This window comes from Protopterus annectens, chromosome 8.part0 (genome assembly GCF_019279795.1).
Source record: "Protopterus annectens isolate FY-2018-M chromosome 8.part0, PAN1.0, whole genome shotgun sequence".
NCBI classification, from domain to species: domain Eukaryota; kingdom Metazoa; phylum Chordata; order Ceratodontiformes; family Protopteridae; genus Protopterus; species Protopterus annectens.
Window position 1 is genome coordinate 1,650,191,366 of NC_056741.1, and position 15,498 is coordinate 1,650,206,863.

The window sequence follows — 15,498 nt, forward strand, 5'->3', positions numbered from 1 at the left end:
AAAAACCTTTTTTATTTTTTTTAACCCCCGTAAATGTGTGCTACTGTGTGTGCTCGTGTGCGCGGGTGTGCTACTAGCGCATCTGCAGTTAGCAATCAGTGGAAAAGGATATGAGAACTACATATGCAAAGTAAGCCAAGAAGAAATAGCTTAGTGGTAGAGTTGCCGGCTTAAGAGTAGGCAGGGTTCGAGCCCACACACCAACTTTTTTTTTTTTTTTGTAAATAAGCACTAAAAAAGCCCCTGACAGTATTGTCCAAATGTAAAAGTATACCCTTTTGTAAAATGGAATGAAATGGAGCATACATATTGAAGTAACACAATAATAAAAATAATTAGAAATGTACCGATAGCTAAGCTGCTGTGAGACACAGTGCCTGTAGCTGCATAGTGTTTAAAAAGCTGCAATCGGTATGCCCGTTGCTAAGCACCGGTTTAACAGGCTGAAACTGTTTGCAACTAGCTGTGCTTAGCTTAACATGTGTGTCACTAGCCAATTAAGGTTTATCCCAGCGCACACCGTTTGTGCGCCGCTCCCACAAGCTAACTGTCAGTGCGCATGCGTTAGCTCCGCGCAAACGAGCGCAGACCTTCTTTTAAGTGCTTAAAAGTGCTTATGGCATGTTTGATTGACAGGTCCTCAACTAATTTCTGTCAGGAAAATTAAAAATCAGTGGTTAGATTCGAACCCAGGATACCATGCACTAGAGTCAAGATACTAAACCACTAAGCCATGACAGCAATACCTAGAAATGCAGGAATAGCATATATATGGGATAAAATACAGAATGGAGCATGATAAAGCATTTTCAGTGAAGTAGATACAATTCCAAAACGGCCAATCAGAGAAATGTGCGGGAAAAGCAGCATATATAAGCCCCATAGGTGGGAATACAAACCATAACCGATTGTAGAACAGACCTGCAGTCAGAATGAGTGGAGTAGGTGAGGGACGTTGCTTTCGAGCACAGCGTTGGGGTGTTGAGGAGTCCAGATACATGGTCTGGCTCCTTGTCCATCATCACGAAGCCCAACTCATGCAGGGCCAGGTCTCATGGGGAGCGTACAGGGCGGAGGCATGGGACCAGTTGGCTCGTGATCTGACCAGTGCTACTGGCATTCCACGCACTGGTGAGCAGGTCCGTCACCACCATGCGGACCTGAAGAGGCGTAAGCAAGACCAGTTGACCCAATGGATCCAGGAGGCCCGAGATATGCCCAACGCCCCACTACTGAGTAAGTTACATTTTACTCATGTATGTAAGGATTTCAACTAGCTGATACCATGGAGATGTGTAGTCCAATATTACTTGCTTTGTATTACAGCTGCAGGTGTCCGCTCTGCGAACCGTGAGACGCATGACCATAGACTGGCGCGGCTACGCCACCATGCAGGTTAGTAACCCCATCTAGTACTTGTAAATAAATATTATAGTGTAGCATGTATCAGAACACTGCAGTGTATTGATTAAAAGTAATCTAATGTGCAAGCAAGAATTGAAAGTTTGCAGGTATGGCTGCAACAAGTTCATCAGTATGCAAGTGTGACTGGAAAAATAATTTATAGAAATAAATAGTGCTGTAATACAGATGTCCCACCATTAATTAAATGTAGTATAACCTGCAGTAGTCTCCAGCGTACAGCTTCAGAATCTGAGGTAGTCACATGTGTGATTTATCCCCTGTTGAAATGCTGAATCATGACAGAAGTGAGGCTGTTGGAAAGTGTTTGAATCAACACAGGTCTAATATGTGAACAAAGCCTAGAAGTACCAACCTGAACTGTGAAGTTGCAGGATGTGTGAGAGTGACAGAAAGGGTCATGTATGAATAAATAAAGTAGTAATAACCCCTGAATATATTAGCCCCAGTGTGTTTCCACAGAACTAAATGCGTGTGGGAAGTACAAATTAACATCCCAAACTGATTTCCGTGTGTCTGAATCTGGAATGTCAAGGCCAAAATCTGTATATGGTGATACCAGTAAACAATTTGCAGATAGAATGAATGATTATCTGACAGACTAAACAGCCATAGTTGTCCCCTGTCCTGTCATCAAAGTGTAGCAGGATGATGTATCTGATCAAATTAAAAATAAGGATAGTGATGTATTTGTAACAGGTGTAGCATGACAGTCAAATAAAAATCATTTTGAAACATCAGCCTCAACTTAATTGTGTACCTATTACAAATGTATATCAATGTGTAACTTATGAATGTGTCATCACTTTCTATCTCCACCCAACCCTATAATTCCATATAACAACACCCAATAAATATTGGTATGTGAACATTTCATTAACCATGGACATTTGTCCGTTTCAAAAATATATGCATGTCTGTTCGTGCATGTGCCCTGTTCATACCTGCAAATCTGATGGCCTGTTGCCATTAATCAACCCTGCATGTTGTTTGATTGTGTATTTCCGTTCAAATAATGCATGTCATATTGATATGCCCCTTGTTCAATGGTGTTAATATCTGGGTGTTTGTTTAATGGGAATACCAATGCATGCTGTTACAACTAATCTGAATGGAATAATATGCCACTAACCCAAACTAACATAACTACTCACAAACCTAGAACGCTTGGGAAGGCAGGTCCCAGCGGACCCACCTCTCCCACCTCAGCTGGCGACTGCACCTGGCACTAGTGCCCAGGCCGGACCCTCCTCCGTGGCCCTGTGCCACCTTCGGGTGGAAGCACTGCAGGGGATGGGGCCCGTCCCCTCTGCAAGCGTGGCGGAGGAGTTCGCCCACTCACCATCCAAGGTGTCCGGTCTGTGGTGCGAAGGGAGATCCAAGACTCCGTTCTTGGGCCCCTCGCCAGCTCGAGGCTCGTGTGGCACAGCTAACGGCCCCGGCCATTGCCCCGCCTACACAGCCCGCAGCACAGCCCCATCCTGGGCTGTGAAGGAACAGTGGCAACTGCCTATGGGTGGGGAATCAGTTCCACTGTTGCCATCTGTGGGCTCATGCGTCTTGGATATCCCAACCTCCGTCCCGTCAATTGTGTAACCCCCACGTGTGTCATACACACGCCCTGTATGCGTCTTGTCTGTCTTGTCTGTTGACCTACCCAACCTACCTCCCCAGCTATACTGACTTCCTTCACCTGACATACCACTCTCCCTGAAAAAAAAAAAGGGCACTCTGTACCCACAAAAATTACGCCCCATACATAGCTGTCCATGTCGCACACATGTCCGCTTGACATTGAAACTGTTAATTACAATTGGCTCTACAACAAACATTAATGTTGTCCTGACACCTCTCTCAGGGGTGGAAGGTTTCAAATGTCTCACCAAAATACATGGAAATGCACAGCTGTTGCTGCTAAAGACATGGGCATCTATGGGCCTTACCTACATCCCTCCTGCAAATCCCACGCTTGTTTCCCTACTGTCTTACCCTATTTGTGACCCCTTTTTCACCACTTTCCTGTCACCCCTTTTTCTTTTGTTTCAAAGAAAATAGCTGGTGTCTTGGCTTGTTAGCGGAGCTCACCGTCAGTGTGCATGCGTGAGCTCCGCGCAAACGAGCGCAGACCTGGTTTTAAATGCTTAAAAGTGCCTTTATGGCACTTTGATTGACAGGTCCTGTACTCATTTTGAAAGTCTGGAAAGCAAAATAAATTCCCACTGCCAGTCTCGAACCCAGGACCTTAATAACATTTGTCTGTATGACCTACCACTAAGTCATGACTGCCATACAAGAGCATCGTGCTAAAATAAATATAACATGTAATGGTAGGAATCAATATAAAGGCAATATAGGAGGTGTACTACCCAATACATCTCAGGTAGAGTTTTAATGTCCGAATTACTGGATTCCCACACTAGTTCAGTGTTAACAGAAACAGCCCTACTAATTGTTCGCTTGTACATAATAATGTAAGGTAATGTACACATAAGAAGATATGTGAATGTACACATACATATATATAAATATATAGTAATACATAGAAATATAGTTGTAGGTGTCAGTATCCATACACACTCACTACAGGAGACAGTGAAGATAAACGCAGCAGCCAGAATCTGCAACACAGCCTGACCCCTCTGAGACCCACTAACCCTTTTAACTGCTTAAAGGTGGCTTTAGCACTTTGATTGACAGGTCCTGTACTCATCTGGAAGGTTTGGAAAGAAAAATAAATTCCCACTGCCAGTCTCAAACCCAGGACCTTGGTAACATTTGCCTGTATGACCTATCACTAAGCCATGACTACCACATGAGATCATCGTGCTAAAATAAATATAACATGTAATAGTAGGAATCAATATAAAGGCAATATAGGAGGTGTACTACCCAATGCATTTCAGGTAGAGTTTTAATGGCCAAAGTACTGGATTCCCACACTAGTTCAGTGTTAACAGAAACAGCCCTACTAATTGTTCGCTTGTACATAATAATGTAAGGTAATGTACACATAAGAAGGTATGTAAATGTACACTTACATATATATAAATATATAGTAATACATATGAAATATAGTCATAGGTGTCAGAATCCATACACACTCACTACAGGAGACAGTGAAGATAAATGCAGCATCCAGAATCTGAAACACAGCCTGACTCCTGTGAGACCTACTAACCCCTTAACTGCTGGAAGGTGCCTCCAGCACTTTGATTGATAGACCCTGTACTCAATTTGAAAGCAAAATACAAGCATACTAGTAGGCCCTACCACAAGACCATTGTAACACTAGTCTGTACGACCTACCAGCAAGACATGACTCTCATACAGGAATATAGTGCTAAATAAGTGGAACATGTAATAGTATGAATGAAGATAAAGGCAATATAGTATGTGTACTACCCTAAACATGTCAGACAGACCTTCACTGTCCCAATTACTGGATTCCCATACTAGTGTGTGTTAACAGAAACAGCCCTGAAAATTGTTAGCTTGTACCCAATATTGTCAGCTAATGTACATATATGACAGTATGTATATGTACACATATGTATATATAGCAATACATAATAAATATAGTTGTGGGTGTCAGTATGCATACACACTCACTACAGGGAACTTGTGGGAGAAATGCAGCAACCTGAATTCACAACACAGCATGAAGCATGAGAGATGTACTAACCTTCACACTCACAGAACATTTTCCAACAGCATACCAGCATGGTCCACGCCCTTACAATCTGAAAGGGCAACGCCTATCTCACATACCTTTTTATAGCACTGTCCTGAAATCACAGTGAGACATGCAATCAGTACACAACTGGCTGTATGCAATTAGCCAATGCTGCCTTACAATTGGTGCAGAGGCCATCACATGGGCCTATGCAGATACCTACAAAAGCATTCAGTACCCACACTCCACATATGCAATACAATCATTGCACAAACCTGAGAAAGAGAGAGAAACCAAAATACGACAATAAACAGACTGACAGCAGCAAAACCAGCAGCAGCAGCAGCAGAAAACTGCAAGCAGCAAGCAGCATCACTGATACAGCAACAGCTGCCACAAACAAAGGTAATGCAAAGTAGCAGGTTAATACTGTGTTTACTGTGACACCTCCAAATGTATCATAGTTCACTATCTATAGGTATGTCCATGAGATAGGTTGTGTGTACATAGTCCTGAAATATATACATATGTAATATTGCTGTACATGTTGCCCATACTTAAAACTTCTATAGCTGAGAACACAAGGCCAGTTGTGCATATGATGCAGTAGTTACCAGGGTCAGTAGAGGTTACTCCTCATTGGTGTGGGACCACTGTGTATGTATGGCGCTGTTCAGGTACATATCCCGTAGTATGGCCAGGGATTAATATCAGTCTGTCATGTGGTGCTATGTCCTCCAGGGGTGAATGTAGCACACATCCAGGGATACCATTTCGTAACAGTGATGCTATGTGTTCTGCAATGATGAGGGTGGCTCTCACCTGGACATGTGAGAGGATAGGAAGGTTACAGTCATCTGGGATAACTAATACCACATGTGTAGGAGAATGGGGGGGGTACCTGCACCTAAACTGTCTGCAACAATGTTGCCAATATATGTGCATTTGGTGAATGTGAAGCATCTTAACACTGCTGACCACAGATGCCTTGCCGTCATGTGAATCTGCCCTGTGCTGCAGTAGCCTCCTACTATTGTTATACAATATGCCTGTATCTGTAGTCCACTGGACAGGATTAATAAGTGGTGTGCAGTTGTTCTGGGTTAGATATGTGTGTGCACAGTACATACAGTATGTGGGATGTCTGTGGTAAGCATATGCAAAGGTGCTGGTGGTGTGTGTTGTGGCTTCCACTGGCCCAATGGGCTGCATGGATAGCATCACTGTCATAACTAGTGAATAACTGTGTAATTACATGCATACATAGCAAGGTAGTGTACTGTGCTTGTGGTGTTGATCGGATATGTATATCCAGGCTGAGTAATGTGTGTCCACATCACAGGGTTGGATGGCAACACACATCCAGTATGTAGGGATGAACACCCAGAATGTGTCAGACGTGTCGCCTGTGCAGAAATATCCAGCCATTACCTGTGCATCCCCCACAACACACACACATGCAACATATGGCAGAAGTACTATAGCAGTACACACATGTTCATAGGTTCATACTAGGCTATTTGCCCTAGGGCATTGGTAAGCCTAGTAGAATGTGTTTGTCTTTCACCACCCAATTACAAGTTATGCTGCTATGCCCTTGTCCGACGTTAGTATACTGTGCCTCTGTCTAACAGTGACATAGAAGTGATACCTGGGGTACAACTATGATCTCCATCCACTCATCCAGATTCCTATGGAAGAGAGTCAATGAGGGACTCTGCCTAACCTGTAGTGTGAGCTCATTACAGAGTGAAGGGAGCCTCTCGGTTAGGAATATGCCCTCCAGCATGTCCATGTATGTCAGTGCTGAGGTCCAGCTCTCCTGAGCATGTGGCTGTATGAGACTCTGATTGCCTGAGGTGCAGCATGTTCATTACTGCTGGGTAGGACATGGCTGTATATGGCACGCACAGATTGCCTCTGAACAGGCAGTATGCCACTGAGTCCAGCTGGATTTACTTTACCTGGGCAGCATATGACATCTGTGTGAGCCATTGCATCCCCTTGATGAGGTACTGTTGTCCTGTACCAGTTGCTGTAGGTGTCTGGGTAGGTACATCCCAAAAGGTGCATTGTATGCAATTATACGCCTGATGATGGATGAGTAAAGAGGCACAATGACCTCCCCTGCCATACATGTGAATCCCTCATGATTAGCTGGGCTATATAACATGTCTTTCAATCCACGTTGGCCATGTGGTAGACAAATGACAGACCGCTACCATGTTTCTTCCCCAGGTCCCCAACTACGTCTTCTGTACTCAATGGCCTAACACCTATGTTGTACATTGCCACCAATGTGGAGGCGTGGGAATCTGCATTGAATACTGATACTCCCCCTCCCTTGTTCAAGTGGTCGGGGCCGACAAGAATGGTAACAGCTATAACTTGGTAGTACTGGTGTGCTCCTGTGAAACCTGAAACAGGTTCATGTTACTGCACAGATATCGATGTCCAGAATGCTAAGTAGGGTTTTGAGTGCGTGCATCCTGAGGTCTAGACTTCCGGTGTTGAGTAGCATCACTCTTACTTCCCCATCCTTTGTGATACAAATGGATGTGGGTTTGCCTTATGAGCCTTGCCCAATACAGGCACTATGGGTGTAGCAAGAGGCTCCGCCAAATTCCAATAGGACAGGGGTGACAGGTGCAAGCTGGCCCTAGCAAAGCATACCACCCCAAGATGGCAGGCATTGGCACACCTGTGAATGACACCAGTATGTCAGTCAATTGATGGAAGGGATCATCGTGCCTTGATATTGTGGCATTGTTCTTGGTGAGGGTAGGGTGCTACTCAAGGTCAGGGTCAAACTGTCTTGGGCTACGTGCTCAGAGAGCTCTGTACTGTCTCATGTCATGTAGTCCAGGGAGGTATGTGTCAGGTCATTCACACCAGCATGGACATTGACTGAGTCATACCTGTACTTGCCTTGGGGTTACCTGAGTGTTTGTGTTATGTGGCAGGTCATAGTGCCCGACAGGCTGCACACTGTTACCCTCACCTCGCTAAGCCTGGTGAATGTGATGTTAGTGTGCCTGATGATAGAGGCACCTAGTACAGGTGTATGAGGTGTGTTGTGTACTGTTAATGGCTGTGAGTGTTCAGCACATTGGCTTTGTGTGATATGTGTTGCACGTGTACGTTTCCGTGGTAGTGGTTGCCTGAGTGTCTACTTAGGAGGTCTCTGCTGTGTAGGCAGACCTGTAGTCCGAGCCTACAAGTATGTTCATGTGTGATCATGTGTTAGTTCTGCTGTTGTGGTAGGTCTATGTGAGACTGGAAGTGTAGTGAGTGTGGTTTCCCTCGCCACCTGACTGGTTATGGCGGTATTGAGTAGACAGAGCCTAGCCTCCAGTTTGGTATATGGTTGCATCACTCACATGAGTTTGAATTTGTTGTTAGGAGGAGGGGGTTGTCTCTGTACATGCAGCTGTTCTAACATTGTCTCTGGAGTACCACACTCACCAGCTGGACTGGGGAGGGAACTGACAACTGACCTCTGGACATGCTAGAATACTATTGTGAATTCCATAATAATTGAAAACAAGGTCCAGTGGGGAGTGAGGGTGTACTGATATTACCTACAACTGCTGACTGATATAAAAGCGTCAGTGAGCAAGTGCCAGGTAACCTAAGTGCAATGTGTCACAATTAAGTAAATGCAACAATGACAAGCAGTCACTTGCTGTCATGTGTAACATGGAAGTACGTACAGTAAGCAATGCAGATATCAGTAGTGAGTCACAGACGTGTTGAGAAGCTGTGTATTATGTGGAAGTTGCATACCAGTGAAATAACAAGCTAACAAATAACAAGCATATAAACAAAGGTAGATCCAGGAGGCCTGGATGTAGTGTTTGCTACAGCAAACAAGGTGTAGCAATGTCAGTAAGTTACAGCTCAGATATGCAGGCACTATAAACCTGAAACCAGATGTCCCCAGCTATGAATGGCAGAGTACAGCCTATTGTCACACACGAGTGCAGACCACAAACCTTGTTAATGTTAAATAACTGGCCTGAAGGCCAACTGCCTATACCAGAACTAATACACTTGTACACTGGGCCCTCAATCAGCAGTTCCCAACTTCAATTGATGAAAGATATGTGTCCTGCCACCACAGCGCTTGCCACAAACCTCCCTAATATAAAACAACTGGCCTGAAGGCCAAGTGCTTAGTCAAAATGACTTAGAATGATAGCTACACTGTAATCAAGTTACAACCAAGCAGTAATAAGTACAATTTAATACTCCCTGTATAGAATGTGTACCATGTATTGCTGAGATACTATGCTGATAACCTGTTTGTGTACCTTTCCAGATCAACATGGCTCCAAAAAGGAACCCAGCATATTCTGCTGCTGAAGATGACGTGATTCATCAGAGCCTGGTGCGTGACTATGCCATCCTGTTCTCACGCACCACCCAGAATTAGCAGGAGAGGTCTGCACTGTGGCAAAACCTACTTAGCAGGATAAATTATGTTGGCATGCATAATAGGACATATGAGCAGGTGAGACATTACTGCAGTGATTTGATTAGAAATGTCCGCCAGCGTGCTGCAGATATCCGCAGGCAACAGGTTGCCACAGGTGGGGGGGGGTGGCCACACATCCCCCCCTCACCAGACAGGAGGGGCTACTGCTAAGTGTTGTGGATCCAGCCCCAGAACAACAACAGCAACAGTCATGCATCATGATGGAGGTTGGATCCACACAGCAGCAAGACACCGAGCATGCAGGTAAGATGCCATATTTATTTATTGTTATTACTGTTACATTTGTTGACCAAGATAGTCTAGCTGGATATATGTCCACTTTCAGTAGAGGCCTGGGGAGAAAAGCTCCACACATAACATAATAAAGGCAGACAGACAAGTTGTTAATACAGACAGCCAACAGAATAGAAATATACACCAGCCTGTTAATTAAATCAACATACATTTAAGGAACTCAAACAGTTTAGAGTTATACACAATGTACTGTCGGTTTCAAAGCAATTCTACCTAAAGCATAATGGTTATGCAATAAGGCAAGAGCCATATAGATAATACTTAGGACTCAGAAGGGTAGAGAAGTAGAAGGAGTATGAAAGATAAAATAATAGGGAAGAGGCAGGGGTCAAGAAGGGAAGTGAGGAAAAGAAGGAAGACAGTCAAGAGGAGGTGGGAGGGATGGGAGAAGTAGGTTAGAGCATAGAAGGACATCAAGGTGAAAGAAACAGGGTAGAAGCTAGTTTCTATGCACAATGAGGGGGTTAAAGGTAAAGAGAGGGTGGGGAGAGGGACATTAGCCTGGAGTCCAACAAGAACAAAGCCAGTGGTTCTGGAAATACAGTTTGAGTTGTCGTTTGAAGAGAGGTAAGGGTGAGATTAGAGTTAACTCCTGGTATGTACATATGACCGTTCTGTACACTGTTACTTCATGCACGCATAAGGTGTGCATGTGGTATGTATATGTCATCATGATATGTAATTGTGCATGTGTGATACAGACATTATGAGCAGCTGATGTGTATAAGGGAACTAGTGTACTACTGTACTGTATCATGTGCAAAACAGATGGCACACTTGTGCCCACTGACATTACTCTCTTCACACTTCCAGGTCCCTCCCATCTAGCAACGAGGCAGGCCATACATGCTGGTGAGTGTTTGTAACATTACCTGAAAAACAATTTATAATACTAGTAAGAGTAGTGTAACGCTGTAGTAGACATGCTGGTGAGTGTGTTAATAATAACTGTAATAACCAGTTGTACTAAATTAAGAGTAGTGTAACACGGTACTGATGTGTGTGTTTACTGTGGGGTGTGCATGTGTGCAAGTGTGCCTGTGCTCATGTGTGCATGTGTGTTAGTGTCCATGAGTGCATGTGTCCATTTCTGAATGTGTGCATTAGTATTGAAGTGCATCTCTGTCAAATATGTGTTGGGACTGTAATCTGTGTTCCCTGTTTTCCTCCCGTAGGTTCTGGTGCTGCTCTGGTGACCTGCAGCAGGGAACCTGAATCATGTGCCCCAGGTACTGATGATGATGAAATGTCTGTAATGGTGCAGGAAGGTGTGTCTGGGTCCACCATTGGTCAGCCAATTGACAGTACACAGCTGTCAACCCCGTCAATGCGCACAGTCATCCTGCCGTTACATCCTTTGTCACCATTGTCCCTAGATGATGGACAGTCTGCAGTGGGCATAGCTCAGGGTAATGTGGTACCTGTGGTACATGCATCCCCACAAGGCAGCCATGAGCAGGGTCCTCCAATAGTACCACACAGACAGTCGCCCATGGGTTCTCGTGGGGGCATCCATGGCCGTACTGCCTCTGGCTGATGTGCCCAAGGAGGTATGTCAACCTCCACTATGTTCAGAACTGTCATGCAGGCACAGGCACGTATGGAAAGGTACACCAGACAGGGTCTGAGGGAGCTGAGAGCATGTCGCACAGCCATGACAGACGGCATGCGTGACGTTGCGAATGCTATCCGTAACCTCACAGATGTCGTTGACAGATGTTGTGGGGGCATAGAACAGCTGCTCCACAACTAGATGTCCATGGGCCAGGGCGATGGTGTGCGTTTGCGACGTCAACGTGGCCGTATGCCAGCAACAGCACCAGCTGGCAGTGGCCGCGGACGACAACAGGCCCACTCACGCACCTCAAGTGCCAGCACCAGCCCCAGCAATGCTGGGTCTGTGCTGTCATCAGGACGCCCCAGGAGACCATGTGCACGTGGCTCTGGACAGTCCCAACAGGGAACTGTGTCCAGTCAGCACACCCCTGCTTCTGATGACAGTACCCAGTCTGGATTAGTACTGGATACGGCCCGTAGCACCCTTGCCAGGCACAGGTACCGTGTCCGTGCCCACAGACACTGATCTGGATGACCTGACAGGTGCAGTCTGTGGCTGTCCACAAAACCCTGTACATGGCAGCCATTATGTGTGACTGTGTGCGTGCTTGCACACATGCAGAAACCTAACACCTAGGGCAAACACATACACACACACACTGCACCAACACTGGTCCACCCTGTACTGTTGCCCCTCACAAACACACATACACACACATGTCAATTGGTGTCACCAGTGGCTGGCTTGGGCATACCTAACCCACACCCTGTGCATATGATGACACTGTGCCACCTCCTGCATACTACAACATTGGTGCAGGAAAAGGTATACACGTTGCTGATGCACAGGGTGACTACATAGATGTGTATAAGTAGTAACATGTTTGTAACTGTTCAGCGTTCCAGTATGATTGTGTTTATATCCCAGCAGTCCTGCTGCAGTAACTGTATGAATGTCCTCAATTGTTATCTGCACCCATACTACTTACCAAAGTGTACCAGCTGCACACCATCACATGCTAACATTGACCATGGGAATGCGCATCATGTGCTGTTATGTAGATTCAGCTATATGTATCTGTTCTGTCACACATGCATTTATACACACCTTGCTACCCACACACATGCACACGTTCACCTGCCATTCCCATAATTTATTACCCTACATGAGTAGCTGTCGATACATGACAGGTACACATTTGAGAAGTGCACTATGTTGTTTACTACTCACTTCCTCTTCTCTACCTGTACTCACAGGGTGCAGGCAACCTCATCAGTTCAAAGATGTAATGTGCATCAGGTACTGTGGTGCCCTGATTGCCACATCAAACATGTTTCCCATGGAAATGCACACACAGACACTTCCCACATCCACACACTTGCCACATACAGGCTTCAAAACACTATCTAGGTATATTCTGGTACATGTGCGTGTTACAGTAGCATGTAACACTATACTGAGTACTGGCAGTTGTCTGTTGTCATGTTGTTTGTATAGAATAAAAGAATTGTTTGATCATCCTACTTTGTTTTGTGGACATTACTTGAAAAAGTGTTACCTTACATGTGTTATTGGTACCACCACCTTCTCTTTTGTAGTTTTGTTTGTATAGGGTGCTGTCAACATCACCGCTTGTTAAGGGTAATGAGCACACTGCAGTGCATAGTCCCATGTGGCAAAAGCCACATCCCACCCCCATCATTGTGCACACACACTATCCCCACCCACAGTAAAACACATACTTTCTATTTGCAAGATTCAAACCCATACCTAACTGTGTTATGTCAGTAGAAACAGACACATTAGCAGAGTGTGCCATATGCAGTAGTTGTGGAAATCCTTTCTAATGCTGTACTTAGAGGGTGCTGACATCATCTGCGTGTAGGATTAGGGATGTGCACCCTGTAGTGTGTTCTCCCAGTTGGCAAAAGGCACTTATCCCTCCCAGCATAGTGCACACACATAAACCCCACTCATACTAACACACATACATTCCCTTTGCAGGATTCAAACCCCTACCTATGTTATGACACGGGAGAAAGATGCATTAGCAGAGCGCACTATGCAAATTACTGGAGGACTTTAATACAGGTAATATAGAGTCCTGACATCATCAGTGTTTCAAAAGGGGGATCTGCATCCTGTACTGTACTGTCACAGCTGCTAATAGGGGCATTTCCCACACACACATCGATGTGTTCGAGGTTTGCATATGTGGTGGATCCAGTACTCCAGTGTGATTTGTATATGGTTTGATTGCAACAATGAGGGATATACTCCCAGTGGTGAGCATTTGGTACTCATGTTTGTGATGATCAGGTCTAGTATATCTGCCCCTCTTGTGGGAAGGTTGGTTACCTGTTCCATAGCTGAAGAATGTCTGATCTATGTGAACCCTAGAGCTTGGGTATTGTGGCTTGTGTAATGTTCACAGTCTATGTTTGGGTATCTGATGTCACCCAGTATGATGGTGTTTGCAGAGAAATCTATACTCTCCTGTGTCAGGATGAAGGCTGTGTGGGAGTCCTGAGTTTGAGAGGGTGCTGTAAGAGCTCCTCTGTGTCTCTTTCCATGTGGTCCAGGGAGGTACGTCTCAGGTTGTTTGCACCAGCATGGACAATGACTGCCTCATAGTTGTACCTGCTGTGGAGTGACCTGTGTGCCTGTGTTATGTGGCACATTCTATCACCTGACAGGTAGCTAAATGTGACCCTCACCTTGCTCTGTCTGGGGGGCGGCACGTCTGTCAACAGCTCATGTCAAGCAAGTTCACACCCCTCATAAATGATGTGGAAACCTTCAAAGGCCCCAGGCCTGTTGGAAATATGGACCAGACTGCAGATACCTGTATAAAGGCATTCTATGGACACATTCAGGAATGCATGGATCATGACATCACATATGAAAGCATGACCCAATTCTCCAAAGGCAGATGTCCTGGTTGCCGGACACCAGCCATAGACACACTATACAATAGAAGGATGACGCCACCACATGTTACAACAACCTCCCAAAATGTGAAGGCACCACAGATGGTTATTGGAAGACAACTACAGGCACCCATACAATTGTCTAAGGCCATCTTTGAGAGAAGATTCCACATGCCACTGAGGATAATCACAAGGCTGTTTGTAGTTATGTTAGGAACCCGGGTGGTACTACCCAGATATGCTCAGAGGTAATCCAAGATGTCACACAAATACAAAACACACAGACATTGCCATCATCCTAGTGGACAGGTTCACTGCTGCCTTCTCCCCCCCACCACACCGAAAGGGCAAATATGTCTTGCAGCAGAGTGCCGCCCCCCCTGACATCACAGATGCTCAGGTAAGAGATGCCCTTCCCAAAGCAATAAACACTACATCAATGGGACCAGACAGTGTCCCAGGCTGTGTCCTACATGAACCACAAGAAGAGCTACACCCAGACATAACACCACTGTTCAGTCCTGGACTTACTACACGATATGTGGCCAGAGAGTGTCGTACAGCAACAGTGGTCCCTCTACATTCAGGTGGTGCCTTCACGGATCCTGGACACTATTCGCCCCATATGTCTGGCTAGCTTTGTCTGCAAAACTATGGCAAGGATCAACATGAACCTCACATATCTAGATATTGTGTACCTACAGACATGTCACCATACACAGTTTGGCTTTGTTAATGGCAGATCCTGCCTCTCAAACCTGTTTGATTTCTTTGTAACAGTCACCAAGGCCACTGTCAAGGGGAAGGAGGTCTACACAGCCTACCTGGACCTTGCATAAGCCTTTGATACAATACCCCACTTGTGCATTATAGGGAAGCTCACCAATGTACATATTAACCCCTATGTCACTATGGTTATTGCACACTGGCTCAAGGGCAGAACACACATGGCTAGACTTGCTGGAGCCATGCCAGCCTCCAACCTGGTACAAGTGGTGTCCCACAAGGCTCAGCCCTGGGAGCTGTCATGTTCATCATATATTTACCATAGGTACAGGCCAACATGGAAGTACTGTGGCTGAGCAAGTCGCAGGGGACTGCAAACCCTACTTGGTGGCATACT